The sequence below is a fragment of the Canis lupus genome, chromosome 7 (assembly GCF_003254725.2).
Source record: "Canis lupus dingo isolate Sandy chromosome 7, ASM325472v2, whole genome shotgun sequence".
Taxonomy (NCBI): Eukaryota; Metazoa; Chordata; class Mammalia; order Carnivora; family Canidae; genus Canis; species Canis lupus.
The window spans coordinates 55,103,288-55,119,279 of NC_064249.1; the positions used below are offsets into that span (position 1 = coordinate 55,103,288).

At 40.0% G+C, this 15,992-nt stretch overlaps 1 protein-coding gene across 8 annotated transcripts in view; it reads right to left on the reverse strand.

Moving 5' to 3' along the window:
* Positions 1 to 15,209, reverse strand: part of DTNA (dystrobrevin alpha) — a 371,751-nt gene extending 356,542 nt beyond the window's left edge. For 2 of the 8 annotated variants that reach the window (XM_049112768.1, XM_049112758.1), the window contains exon 1: positions 14,966 to 15,183. The gene's annotated coding sequence lies outside the window, so the exon portion shown is untranslated. Of the gene's footprint in view, positions 1 to 13,887; positions 14,037 to 14,444; positions 14,529 to 14,965 lie in introns of those variants that run through there. The other 6 variants (XM_049112779.1, XM_049112786.1, XM_049112759.1 and 3 more) reach the window with 5 other exon arrangements.
* Positions 15,210 to 15,992: the final 783 nt, after the last annotated feature.

Consider the following 15,992-nt stretch of genomic DNA (forward strand, 5'->3'; position numbering starts at 1 on the left):
ATAAAAACTGCCAAGAAAATCCATTAATTTATGACTTGGCAGCTATGGGGAACAAAGGCAGGGAAGTGTAGGCATGGCTTAATTTATGGATTCAACCAAAAAGTAAGACATGGAGCAGTTATAACTATTTGGGTTAAGGATACAAAATAATTCTGGAAATCAACAAGGCACATGTAACTAAAGAGACTGCCTTGGGTAACAAATTTTTGACTTTTTTGCTATTTTTACTTTAAAAATACTTACAAATAAAAGCACACAAAATGTTAAACATAATAAATAAATTTTCCAAAACCCTAAACTGGTGAGTTGAGAATCATGAAAAGCATAAATTCAGTGTACTCTGTAATAGTTACTTTCGTACAGTGGTTTCTAGCTTCACGTGCATCAGAAGAACCTGGAGAGTCTGTTACAAGAGATTGCTGGGCTCCATCCCCAGAGTTTCTTAGAAATTCGTATTCCCAGAGACTACCAAGGGTGTGCTAACACTACCTGTCTGAGAACCACATTTGAAGGAACATTGCTCTAGTACAGTGAGAACTTCAGGGTGAATGACAGTGTCATAAATAAATAAATTAATTAATTAATTCTTTAAAAAAATGACAGTGTCAATAACTTGATTTGTTTTTTGGAAGAATCTTGCTGGACTGCTGTTCTTTGGGATTGCCTCCCTGTCAATTGTTATCTATCGGAATATTGGTGTTTTTTTTTTTTTAAGATTTTATTTATTTATGCATGAGAGATAGAGAGAGAGGCAGAGACACAGGCAGAGGGAGAAGCAGGCTCCCTGCAGGGAACCCGATGTGGGACTCGATTCCGGGACCTTGGGGTCATGACCTGAGCCAAAGGCAGGGGCTCAACTGCTGAGCCACCCAGGGATCCCTGAATATTGGTTTCTTTTTTGTTTGTTTTTGTTTTTTTAATTTTAAAAAAATTTTTTAAATATTGGTTTCAAGCAGAAAATTCTTATTCCCCATCTCTTGTACTTAATCTACTAGGCAGTGATTAAACAACTTGACAAAATCAATACATTTATTTTTAATTTATAATTTTACATCAAAATAAATTAACATGAATGTTTGCTGGTAGATGCTTCCCAACATTTAAACATGGATTTTGTGTTCACTATTTCCTTCTTAGCTTAGCAACATTTCCCCACACACTTTCTGGTTCAAAATAGCATTTCAGATGGATAATGTTCCCAGGAAAAAGGGATACTTAGAATACAGTAGGGGCTGGGATGGTGGAGTTTTAGAATTCTGCCACAAAGACAGTCCATGAGAATGGTAGAAGTTTCCAATCTTGCTCCAGACTGCAGTAATGGTTTCCCAGGAGAGGAAAAAGCACTGATTTGGAAGAGTAAAAGTACCTTCGTATGGTCCCTGAACCTTCACACTGATGGAATGTTCTGTGTTCCTGTCTGCATCATTGTCCAACTACCCCCTCATCCCACTGACCCGTAAAGTGCCTATTATTCAGGAACAGAGCAGCAGTAATCCCCTGTCATCCTCTGAGAATCAATGTTGAGTGATATTTTTCAGTTTACACTTGCATAAAAAAACGTGGATTGGATTTCTATGAAGATGGAATAGAAGTAATTTTCCCTATTCCTTCCACTGGGTACACTAAAACCCTTGATATTATACATAAAATAAGCATGCGAAGACTCTGAAAGTTGGGGAGAAGGCAAACCAGCTAGGGGCCTCAGGGCCCTCACAGTCACCCCAATGGTGACTTCTTTGGGTTTTTGTATTGCTCCATGTATCCCAGACATGGGACTAAAGAAACTAGAAACCTGGAAATGCCAACAGACACGGATTAAAAAAAAAAAAAAAAAAAAAAAGGAAGACAACAAAATCACACTTTACCTAGTGAAAGGACTAGGTAAGGGGCAACATAATATATCAAAACATATTTAGATAATAATGGCTTTATTCCAACCATTTAAGACCATTTAACCATTTAAGAATGTAACCCTACACAACCTTGCCAACAGGCTAAGCAGGGAGCCTAGAACTACACCTTCACCAGGCTGTATAGGAGCCCCATATTTCCTCATTCCCACCAATGTAATGGCACAGAGGCCAAGTATGGAGCTGGGACTTTCATTCCTACCAAGTGGTAATGAGACTCCCCACCTTCTATCTCTACTAGGTTGTCAGTGGAGACCATGTGGGGAGGCTGAACTGTTATCCCCACCTGGCAATACCAAGTCTCCCCTCTCCATCTCCATTGAGTGGTCTCATGGGAGGCCTCGTGGAGAGTCAGGACTGTCATCATGGCCCAGGAGTAATCAGATCACCTCCTTATCCCCATATTGTCTATTGATTGCACACAGGGAACAGAAAAGAGGCACTTCTACCATTCCCAACCAGGGAGATATCAGTGAAGATCTAGTGGGGAACTTGAATTTACAATTCCCTCAGTAATGTGGAGTCCCCTTAGGTGACAAGGGAGACCAAGTGAGGAACCTGCACTTCTCCCCCCACCTGGCAGGGATGAGATGACACCAACCCCATTTTGCCTGTTGGGGTGATGTTAGTGGAAGACAACTGAAACAGGATGTTTAAATAAGATCCAGATCTCTTAACAAAATAAGAATATAGCCAGGTTTCAACTGAAAATCATTCATCACACCAAGGACCGTGAAAATCAGAAAATCAGAAACTGAATGAAAAAAAAAAAAAAGAAACTGAATGAAAAAAAAGACAATTTATAGATGCCAACAATGAGATGACAGATGTTAGAATTATCTGATAAAGTTTTTAAAGCAGCCATAATAAAAAATATATTCCAATTAGCTATTATGAATATGCTTGAAACAAAAAAGTAGAAAGTATCGGCAAAAAAAAAAAAAACACACATTAGAAAAAAACTAAGTGCAAATTTTAGAACTGTAAAAAAAAAAGGAAAGAAAGAAAAAAAAAAAACCCAATGACCAGATATCCCAATAACAGAATGGAAATGACAGAAGAAAGAATCTGTGAGCTGGATGATAGGACAATTAGAATAACCCAGTCTGAACAGAGCCTCAGAGATTCTGTGTGTGCAGTAGGCTGATTAATGGCTTCCAAAGACATTCAGTCTGGTCCTGATCCCTGGAAGCTTATAAAGCAAAAAATGATTTTATAGATGGGATTAATTTAAAGAGCTTGAGATTAGGAAAATATAATGGACTACCCAGGTGGACCCTAAATGTAATCATAGTGCCCTTGAAAGAGAGAGTCAAGGGAGATTTGATTACAGCAAAGAAAGTAGGACACGTGATTATAGAAGGAAGAGATTAAATTGGTGTGAAAAGGGAATCGTGAGTCAAAAAAAATACTGGTAGCCTCCAGGAGCTAGAAAAGGCAAGAAAATGAACTGTCCCATGAAACCTATAGAAGAAACTAGCCCTATCAACACCCTGATTAACCCAGTGGAAGTGATTTCTGGCTTCTGACTTCCAGAGCTGTAAAAGAATAAATGTGTGTTGTAAACACATTTTTGGAAATTTGTTACAGCAGTCATAGGAAACAAGTCCACTATGGTACTATGACAGAAGATCTAACACTCATGTCTTGGGAATCTGGAAAGAAAGTAGAAAATGGACAGAGCTGAAAAAAGTACTCAAAGAAATAATGCCTGAAAACTTCCCAAGTTTGACAAAGACCTTAATCTACAGATTCAAGAAACGAAATAATTCTGAATGCCAAACAGATAAACCCAAAGAAACCCATGCCAATACAACATAGTCATATTTATGAAAACTAAACGGAAGAAAGAAATCTTGAAAAGAACAAAAGAGAAATGACACTTACCTATAAGAGATAATGAAGATGAATCAAGATGCCACCTCAACAAAACCATGAAGGTCATTATAAAATGGGCACATTTTTCAAACATGGAAAGAAAAGATTTATAAACCTAGAACCTCATATCCAGTTAAAATATCCTTCAGGAATGAAGGGGAAATAAAGACATTATCAGATGAAGGAAATCAAAGATATTTTGTCACCAGGAGGCCAGTCTGCTCTAAAAGTGGCTAAGGAAGCTTTCAAAACAAAAAGGAGGATGCCTGGGTGGCTCAGTGGTTATTAACCATCTGCCTTTGGCTCAGGGCATGATCCTGGAGTCCTGGGATCGAGTCTCACATCAGGCTCCCTGCATGGAGCGTGCTTCTCCCTGTCTGTGTCTCTGCCTCTCTCTCTCTCTCTGTGTCTCTCATGAATAAATAAAAAATAAAATCTTTAAAAAAATAAATTAAAATGCAAACATTAAAAAAACAAAAAGGAAGCAATAAAAGAAAGTTATGTTAGAACATCAAGAAAGAAAAAATATGGATAAAATGGGCTCCTTTGTTCCTATTCAGCTTTCTAAATTATATTTGACAGTTGAAGCAAAAATGTTAACACTGTGGGATGCATGTAACGGAAATATTTGACAATTATACTATAAATGGCAGAGAGGAATAGGGTGTAAAAAAAAGTAAAGTTTCCATGGTTCACTATAATCGATAAAATGATGACAGCAGTAGACAGCAAAAACATTTTTTATATATGTATACACACACACACATATATATGATATAAAATTAGAGCAACCACTAAAAGATCTATAAAGGGATACACTTAAAAACCCTATAGACAAATACAAATGGAATTCTATAAAAGCTCAAGTAACTGACAGAAAGGTAAGGAAAAAACTCCAGAGAAAGTAAAAAAAAAAAAAAAAAAAAAAAAAAAGGAGAGAAAGAAACCAAAAAATATAATGGTGGACATAAACCTACCATATTAATAATTATAGTAAATGGAAATGGTCTAAATACATCAATTAAAAGATATTAACAGAGTAGATTAAAATATATGACTCATGGGATTCCTGGGTGGCTCAATGGTTTAGCACCTGCCTTCAGCCCAGGACGTGATACTGGAGTCTTGGGATCGAGTCGGTTCCCTGCATGGAGCCTGCTTCTCCCTCAGCCTCTCTCACTCTCTCTCTCACTTTCTCTATCTCTCATGAATAAATAAAATCTTTAAAAAATAAATAAAATAAAATATATGACCCAACTACATTATATGTACAAAGAATTCAAATCAAATATAATACAGGCAGATTGAAAGTAAAAGGATATAAAAAGAGATATCATGCAAACGTCAATTAAAGAAAAAAAGGAGTGTCTGTTAATGTCACATATAGTCAACTTCCAGCAAATAAAACCACCAGATATAGAGAGGATATTATGTAATGATAAAAGAATCAACACACCAAAAGACAAAGCAATCCTAAATATAAATATACCAAATGACAGAGCTGTAAAATATGTAAAGTCAAACTGATACAAATAAAAAAATAGACTAATCCACAATTATAATTGGAGACCTCACACATTCTTTCAACAGTCAATAGAGAAAGCTATACAGAAAATTAGCAAAAATATATAAAAATTCATCAGCAATATCAACCAACAGAATCTAAATGGGCATTTATGGGACATTCTGCCCCCAAACAGCTGAATACACAATCTTTTAATGTGCCCATGGAAAATATACCAAGATAAACAACATTTCTGGTCATAAAATAAACCTCAACAAATTTAAATGAATCAAAATGACACAGAGTGTATTCTCTGACAAAAAGACAGACAATACAGAAAATAAGATTCTCTGACCAGAAACACAGAGATATAACAACAATAACAAAATCTCCAAATACTTGGAAACTAAATACCACACTTCTAAGTAACCCATAGGTCAAACCTAGAGGAAATCTCAAGAGAAAATTTTAAAAGCACTTGAATTGGATTAAAATGAAAATACAGGGATGTGTGGGTTGTTCAGTGGTTAGGCTTCTGCCTTTGGCTCAGGTCGTGATCCCAGGGTCCTGGGGTCTGAACCCTGCATCAGGCTCCCTGCAGGGAGCCTGCTTGTCCCTCTGCCTACATCTCTGCTGTCTCTCACAAATGAATAAATAAAATCTTTTTTAAAAATGAAAATACAACTTATCAAAATGTACAATAGAGCTATGGTAGTGCCAAAAGGAAAATTTATAGCACTAAATGCATACAGTAGGAAAGAGGAAAAACCTAAAACCAGTATAAATACCCACTCAAGAATATAGGAAAAGATGAGAAAAATAAACCAAAATCAAACAGAAGGGAGAGAATAATAATTATAAAGGCAGAAATCAATGAAATGGAGAACAGAAAAGCAATAAAGAAAAATCAATGAAAAAAATGTGGTCTTTTAAGGATCAATAAAAAAATGTGGTCTTTTAAGGATCAATAAAATTGACAAACCTCTGTCAAAACCAACAGAAGAGAGAAGACACAACTTACCGACATCAAGAATAAAGAACAGATGTCACTAGAGATACTACAGACATCAAAAGAAGAAAAAGAAATATTATGAGCAACTCCCCACAAATAGATGTTTGACAACTTAGATGAAATGAATCAATTCTTCAATAAACTTAAATTACCACAATTCATGTAATATGAAACAGATCATTTGAATAGCCTATAAAATATTGTTATGGGCTGAGCGGTGTCCTCCCAGAATTCATATGTTGAAGTCCTAACCGCAATACAGAATATGATCATACTTAGAAACAGGGCCTTTAAAATGATGATTAAGTTAAAATGTGACAATTACGATGGGTCCTAATCAAATCAGACCGTGTCTTGGTAAGAAGTGAAAATTCAGACACACAGAGGAAAGACCATGTGAGTTCACAGCAAGAGAGCAGCCATCAGCAAGCCAAGGAAGAGGCCTGAGAAGAAAACAAACCTGCTGATCCCTTGACCTTGAACTTACAGGTTCCAGAACTGTGAAACTATACATTTCTGTTGTTTAAGTCTCCACTCTGTGATATTGTTATGGCAGCCCAAGCAAACTTGTACAAGTATTAAAGAAATTGAGTTCATAAGTTAAAAAAAAAAAAAAAACTAAAAAAAGAAATCTCCCAGACCAGATGGTTTTACCGAGGAATTCCACGAAACATTTAAAGAAGAATTAATACCAATTCTGCACTATCTCTTTCAGAAAATAGAAGAGGGAAGACATTGTAACTCATTACTTTGATACCAATAACAAAGACAGTACCAAAAAAGAAAACTATAGACCAATAGTTCTTGTGAATATAGATGTAAAAATATTTAACAAAATACTGGCAAATAGATTATACAAAAAAATATGCACAATGGCTAAATGGGATTTATTATGGGGGTACAAAGCTGGTTCAACAGTCAAAAATCAATCTACTATTATAACAGGCTAAAGGAGAATGAAATGATCATATCATTTGGTAGGAAAAAAGCATTTGACAAAAGTTAATATCTATTCATGATAAACACAACCAGAAAAAAATGGGAGAGAGGTGAAAATTTTCAATTTGATTAAGAACATCTAGAAGACAAATTTACTGATATTATGTATACATTATGATGAAAGACTGAATGCTTTCCCCTGAAGATCAGCAACAAGAATGTTCACTCTCAGCCCTCTATTTAACATAATATTGGAACCTCTAACAGTGCAATAAGGCAAGAAAAGAAAAGACATACAGATTAGGAAGAAAGTTGTCCTACTTTCAGATGATGTGATGGTCTATACAGTCTATACAGACCATTATAAGAAATTACAAAAAAAAAAAAAACACTTAGAGTTAATAAGTTCATCAAGTTCCCAGGATACAACATAAACATACAAAAACCACTAAATTCCTATATACTTGCAGTGAATATTCTGATAGGTGTGTGGTGATATCTCACTTTGGCTTTAATTTGCATTCCCTTATGGCTAGTGATGTCGATTATCTTCTCACGTACATATTTGCCATTTGTAGATCTTCCATAGTGAAATGACTTTTTATGCCTTTTGCCCATTTCCTAATTGTTTGTGTTGGGGGAAACTGGATAAAAGTGACCATGGGAACTCTTTTTATTATTTCTTACAATGGAATATGAATCTCCAACTATTTCAAAATAAAAGATTTAGTTAAAAATATGGATTACATATATTCTAACATTTTAAATTATGTTCAGAAACTTAAACATGCAGTATGATTTATATGTTTATATTACTTTTTACAATAATATATAATAGCACCTATGTTACTTTTGTCCATGTTGGTGAGGTGACAAAAATGAACATAAATAGCCATTCTTTTTTTTCTACCATGTTGATACTATCAGATCAGTTCAGAAAACAGAGGCTGGGTGATGTATGTGGCATTGGCACTGTTCTTGGCTTGTGCTTGCTGTCAAATAGTTTAAATCCTGCATTAATTTAAAATAAACCATAGCTTTATGATCATTCCTTGACTAAATACACTCCCAGTGAAAAAAGGGGATTTCAGAAGTTTAGTCTTTGTTTTCTTTGCTGATGATGTTATGTAGAAATTACCTTTCTATGCTGAATTCTAAAACATAATTATTGTTGATTCTACTTTACATTAAGACATAAGTCATTTTTAGGTGATAAAACTATTGAAGGAAACTGGCTAATTTTATATGGTAATCATAATGTGTTCACTATCATCGCGCTGTTCTTCCATCGGGCATAGGATTGTATTGCCCCTCTCTTCCATTTTCCGGTTAAGAACGGCTGTATAATTTCCTTTGGCCAATGAAATATGTAAAAGTGGCAAGTCTTGTTTGCTGGTAGAAACATTTAAAAACTTGTAGGTGATTCACCATGTTCCCATGTGCCTAATGAGAGATGAGGATCTTTGGAAGGCAGCAGCTTTATTAGCATGAATCTCTAAGAGAGGGGGGATATAGAATACAGTCTTATTGACCAATATAGGCACATAGCATTAGCAAGAAATAAACCTTTGTTTATTTATCTCAGTCACTGAGACTTTAAAGTTGTTTGCTGAGCAGCCCAGGTGGCTCAGCGGTTTAGCGCTGCCTCCAGCCCAGGGCATGATCCTGGAGACCCAGAATTGAGTCCCATGTCAGGCTCCCTGCATGGAGCCTGCTTCTCCTTCTGCCTGTGTCTCTACCTCTGCCTCTGCCTCTCTCTCTCCCCCCCCGTGTCTCTCATGAATAAATAAATAAAATAAAATAAATAAAGTTGTTTGTTATGATTGCATAACCTAACCAATAATAACTGGTCAATGTATTTTACATTTACATCAAACATACAAAACTTTCTGCAATAGGACACTATATTATGACATCAGAACTCTAATGAACTGTTCATTGGTACACTCAATGTCATCCTCCACTCTGGTAACACCACACACACACACACACACACACACACACACACACACACACAAAATCAAATCAAGTCTTGCAGCTCTTTCTTATGAAATAAATTAGAGCAATAGTTTACTAATTAGTCCATGAAATCAAACTTTGCATGAAACTAAGCATATAGAGAAATGATGTATCTCATTTCTTATAGGGATACATGAGTTGCAGAAAATGTACCCACTGCCTTAAGCATTTCCAACAGTTTCAAAGAAAGGAGTCACACACACACACCTGTACATGTGCTATATGTACGAATTGTGATTCATGGTTACTACTAACATTAATCGGATCAGCTACATATTATCCATCATATTCAGGGAGAAATAACATTGGCTAACATTTTCAGACACTGTGCAAAGATCTTTACATGCATTAGCACACTTAACCAATTAGTACTTCACTTTGCTAATAACATATCCCATGTGTCTTAGATTAGCATTATTTGAATAATATTCAAAACTACTAAATTTTTATCATAACAATTACTATGAGTCATGTCAGAAGATCCCAATGTAAAAATTAACAGGATCTTAAATATTACCAAGACAACTCAACAGGTGTTTTCATGTCATACTTTGTATCTTCTTTGCAGTGCATATTCTGGACACTGGCGGGTAGGTGAAACAGGTGACTTAAAATTCTTAAGTTTATTAATAGTCATAGAACTTCCAGGTGTTAAAGGTATTTCCCATGGGCAGCCCGGGTGGCTCAGCGGTTTAGCACAGCCTTCAGCCTGGGGCCTGATCCTGGAGACCCAGGATTGAGTCCCACGTCAGGCTCCCTGCATGAAGCCTGCTTCTCCCTCTGCCTGTGTCTCTGTCTCTGTCTCTCTTTGTATCTCATGAATGAATAAATAAAATCTTAAAAAAATAAAGGTATTTCCCTAATTATTTGAAATGCTAAAGTACAAATCCTTGATGATAAAAATTTCAATAGTTTCAAATGCTGCTCAGATGACAACTTTTGAATTTAAAAAAATATGTAATGAAAAATTTCTCATAATTTAGTCGTCTCTAATCTTTGTCTAGGAATTCATAGATCTCTTCTTTATTTATATTTTGCTATAAAATACTGGGCAAAAACCATTGCCCTAAAGGAAGTTCTATTTTTTCCCACTGATTTTTACTAAGGGAAAAGTAACCAAAGGACTAAATTAGCAGGTGGGAATTTAACACATTAGTAAAATTACGAACTGGGTGCTACACATCAACAGTTAACAGTGTGTACTACAGTATCAGAATACTTGAATTTCGGGTTTATCTCTACCTATGTGACAGTGGTCATGATTATTGTTCATGTTTCAGTTCCCATTCTACAAAATGGGGATGTGGGTAATGCATACAGACCTCTATGCTATTGTGAAGAATACTTAATTTATCTATAGCCCACAGAATACCCAGCCCACAGTACATATTCAATAAATTTAGTTATTACTATACTTTAAATTGTTAATACATATGTTCCCAGCATAGTCATCACTTAATGACGAGTATCATTATCAATACCTTACTCTGGGGCCTCTTCCCTGCCCTTAGACACTTTATAGAATCTTAGGCACTGTGTGATGAATCAATTGCATTTCTATTTTGCACCATCTGCCACTTTAACAACAACCACACACACGCACACACACACACACAACTACTTTTTAAAAGTCAACAGTAGTTGTTAAGGTAAAGAGAGAAAATGATTATATTTCACTAAACTTAAATAACTTTCTGTACATATGTTACTAACCAGATAAGGGTGGCACATGCTCTACATGCTTTAAGAGGTATTGATGGGGGGGATCCCTGGGTGGCGCAGCGGTTTGGCGCCTGCCTTTGGCCCAGGGCGCGATCCTGGAGACCCGGGATCGAGTCCCACGTCGGGCTCCAGGTGCATGGAGCCTGCTTCTCCCTCTGCCTGTGTCTCTGCCTCTCTCTCTCCCTCTATATGACTATCATAATTAAAAAAAAAAAAAAGGGTATTGATAGGGATCCCTGGGTGGCGCAGCGGTTTGGCGCCTGCCTTTGGCCCAGGGCGCGATCCTGGAGACCCGGGATCGAGTCCCACATCGGGCTCCCGGTGCATGGAGCCTGCTTCTCCCTCTGCCTGTGTCTTTGCCTCTCTCTCTCTCTGTGTGACTATCATAAATAAATAAAAAATTAAAAAAAAAAAGGTATTGATAGCAAATCTCCCCATGTCCCTAGGTGAATAATGAAAGTAAATAGTATGGCTCCTGGTGAATAAAGAAGTGTAGCGATAAGCAGAATGAGACAAAGTTCTCTGATTCAGAAAATATTTATGAAAACATTTAAGAAGACAGCTGACTTAGTAAACACCTCCTCACATGTCATTCCTCCACAAATATGTGACTGCTTGGGCATCCCGTTCTGACCTCCATGTCTAAGACAGTGCAGAATCCTTTATTACGCATTCTTAAAGAATTCTTTCTTTCAGAGAACTTACCTCGATTTGCATAAATAAACACTTATGTGTATACTTATTAAAATCTGACCCTCTGTGGTGGCAGGGCTCACTCATCTCTCTGCTCATTACTGATCCCCAGGTCCCCATCTACCTTCTGAAACACTGGGGCTCTAAGGAAGCAGAGACATTATAATTCTCCCAAAACCGGTGGTGTGGGACTTGAAAGGACAAAGTCATGTCATATCTACCAGGTGAGGTCAAAGAAGGACGGGAATGCTTTCTCTAAAATAAGTAACAAGCTAGAACACTGGAACAATTCTGAGTCAGGTAAGAAAGGACATACCTACGTATTATAAAATGTATGCCTTAATAACAATCAACATTTCATATAAATAGACCTGGAAGATTTAAATTCAATTTCAGTATCAAAAACACTGTGTCTCACGGCTTGCAACTATTTTGACCACAGCACTGCACTCTGGTATCCCAAAATAAAGTTGAAGCCATAATTTGGGGTATGGAGGAGGTTAACCACTGAAGAATGGGATGATTTTTTTTCATATCCAAAGAACATGTGTCCATGTAGCGGTCTAGTCTTTTCACTTATAATGTTGAATGCTTGTGGGTTTGAAATATGTATGTTGAATTTAATTAAACTGAGAGACAAGAATTAAGGAAGTCTATGAATGTCAAAATAATTTGAAATTGGTTATGTGAAGGAGCAATTAAATTTACTTGAGGAAATAATAGATGAAGACTTAAGAGAGACATCCGTCCAATAAAATGAATATTATGAGAGCTTCACGATAAGCTCAAATGAAGAGCAATTCTCTAAATTTATGCAGTTGGGAGTTCATCCCACCGAGACCTTTCTTCACATCATGGTTCATTTAAAGCAAGTCAAAATTTTAAAAGTATTTCAACTTAGAACTAATGAGAAATTTTGATTTCAGTCTTCATTGCTACAAACTTTGTATAAAGCACGTACAACTGGCACGTACAACTGGCACACCCTCAAAACATAACCTTTTAATCATGGACAGTTGAAAGAGAATCACAAAATTCTTCTTTTAAAACTGCTTAACCTCTAGTCAGAGTGATTGGATTAAAGATGATTAAACTTGCTCAAAGCTTCTGGTGTTCTGAGGAAAATGATGGCCATGTTTTGAGTAAAGACTAATACCTTAGTTTAAAATTAAGTGCAAACTAATAGGTCAATTCAGCCATCTGCTTTGTGCTAACTTACTTGGCTGAAAAATCTTGACTGACAAATGCTACTTTGGTTTAAAATTGTTGTAGGAAACTTGGTTGTGACAAAAGTACTCAAAGGATGTTTGCTATAGGTATAGTGCTAAAAATCAGAAAATCTTCATTGTGTTCAACGCGGTTGTTAAGACGTCATTTTGGTAGAGAAATGTGGTCAATATATGAAGCATAGGAGCGCCTGGGTGGCTCAGCGGTTGAGCGTCTGCCTTCTGCCCAGGGCATGATCCTGGAGACCAGGGATCGAGTCCCACATCGGGCTCCCTGCATGGAGCCTGCTTCTCCCTCGGCCTATGTCTGTGCCTGTCTATGTGTCTCTCATGAATAAATAAATAAAACATTTAAATATATATATGAGATATATATATATGAAGCATAGAAGACTTTAGGCACAATGAGGTGCCCTTGAGATAAATAAATACCTGAGTTGCTTAAGGGTGCAGAGTGCTCAATTGGGCTCTAATGTTTAATAACTGTTCTACTTTGTATAAGTTATTTCACCTGTGTCTGGATTTCCTCACCTGTAAAAAGAGGTGGATAATATTATTAACCACCCCTGATGTTGCTGTAAGAATTAACTGAGTGAAAACACACAGAACTGTGCCTGGAACATACGGAGAGCTTTTTTTCTTAGTTCTGAAGTTTCTACCTTTGGAATAAGCAAAATAAGTACATTTTTTTTTTTTAAAGAAATCAGTAACTATGCACACTTGAACAATACAGGTGCGTTCAAAAGGAAACACAAACACATTAATACCAAGTGACCCTAATAGAAAGCAGGAAAACTTGAATGTAAACATCAACTCCAAAGACCCATTTTTCAGTGCAATAGCGAAGCTAAGGGTGGTAAGCTTCTCTGCGAGGGTACATCCAGTATTCCGCCGGCCCCCCACCCCCCCACCCCTGCCAAGTTCCACACTCCTCTTCTCAAAGCCATTTCCCCCCAAACCAGCCAAAGAGCAAAGTTTTACTACCGAGTCCCAGGAATGGTGCCAGTGAGCCCAGCACCGCCGTCGGGCCACCCCTCTTCTCTCCTTGGCTTTGGTCCTGTGACAGACACCTCTCCATCTCCCACTCCGGGCACCAGAAGGTCCCTCCCGTCCGCCCTCCGTCCAGCGGAAAACTGCAAAATGGGCAACAGGCTACAAACGCCGAGCCCCCGGCCCCTCCCCGGCCCCCGGCCCCCACCCCCCGGCCCCCACCCCCCGGCCCCCGGCCCGGCCCGGCCCCGCCGCCCAGCGCCGCGCGCGCCCACTCCCGCTCGGCATCCGCCCGCGCACCGCAGCGCACTGCAACACGCGCAGACGCCGCGGGCTGCGAGGGGCCCAGCGCCGCCCTCCCGGCCGTGCGGCGCCCCCCGGCCTGCTCCCCAACGTGAGCGCCATCCCTAATGGAGCCGGCCACGCCACCTCCCCGCGGCTCGGCGCGCCACGACGACCGCGAGCGCGGCACCGACCACAAAAACAACTCGCCCGGCGGCGCCGGCGGGGGCTGCGGCACGGCCGGGCCTCCGCGGGCGGCCGAGGTTTACCTGCGCGGCCCCGCGCCCCGGGCCGGCCATCCTGCCGCAGCCGCTACCGCCGCCCCGCGGGCCCGAGGCGCCGCCCGCCGCCCGCCGCCCTCCGCCCGCCGCCCGGGGAGGCGCCGCGCCGCAGTCCCGGCTGCGGCGCCCGCACATGCTTGGCGCTCGCGGCGGCCGGCGCCCGCGCACAGGTGGGAACCCCGCGAGTGGGCGTTGGGGCGATTCCCCGCCCCGGCCCGCGCCCGCGCCCGCGCCCGCCGCCCGCCTCCACTCGGGACTTCGCCGGCGCGCGGCGCCTGCCCTTGCTCCGGCCGCCGAGCCGCCCGCGCCCGCGCCCGCGCCCCGGCGCCGTGGGCGGCTGCGGTCCCTGCGCAGCCGGGGCGGCGCGTCCTGTGCATCGCCCGCTCCGCGGCCCCGCGCGGCCCGGCCGGCGCCCACTCCCCGCCCGGCGCCCATGCACCCCGACCCCCTCCACCCCCGCGCCCTCCCCCATCCCGGGGCTGCCGGGGAGGAACACGCCTTGCACACACCTTGGAATGGACGGGCGCCTCAGTCACCGGCTCGCCAAACTCTTAGAAGGTGTCCATTGGTCTGTGGGGAGGTTTGGGCATGGAGTAGGAGCCGCTTTCTTATTATTTAATAATGTTGGAAGTGCCGGGTCCGCTGCCAGAGTTGTGGGTCATGTGGGCACAGCAGAGGCTGGCTGCTGCCAGTACCAGGGTTTCCTGAGGATCCTGAAACTATGATCTCATCCTCCTCATCCGCCTCCCCCGCCCCTCTCTCCGCGGGCGCGCACGCACAGCACACACACACATACACACACATGCACACACACACGCATACACACACACACACTGCATGCACTATCCTCCTTCCTGGACCGAAATATTCCTCCGGGGAAATACAGTGTTCATGCTCTTCATTGAAAAAAAAAAAAAATCCTTCTGAATAGAGATTTTTCTCTTTCATAGCTTGATTTATGTGCTTTGTTTATTTGCTACAGTTTTCCCTCACACGTGCAAGGGATTCGAACAGAGCCTCAGAATTAAAATTAAAAATAATCATCCTCTCATGTTGACCCAGATTTTGGTCAGAACCCAAGAACTCAAACAGTGCCATTTCAATTTAAGATAAAAATAATAGGCCAGGCTTGAATATGGAAGAGTAATAACACCTGAGATGTATGCAGTGGGTTTCCTTCCCAAGCTGCAAACATTTCCCAAACATTACCTCATTTATTTGCAGAGCATCTTTGCAGAGGAGGTGGATGAGAAGGCAAATAGTGTTGTCACCTCAGATACGGAAGCATGAAGCCTAAGTCAGATAACATGACTTATCCAGGTACACGTAAGTCAAGATCTCACTATAAATATTAATTGCACAGCTACTCACAGGTTGCTCGTTCACTGTCACCAATTCCTGGAAACTTAGATTGCTGAAAATAATAAAGATACTCTTCATTATTTTTAAGTTTCCGACTATCTTGCAAATTAATGGGTTTTTCTACATGGATATGTTTTCTATATAATTTTTCTCTTGTGTATTTGTATATATCTT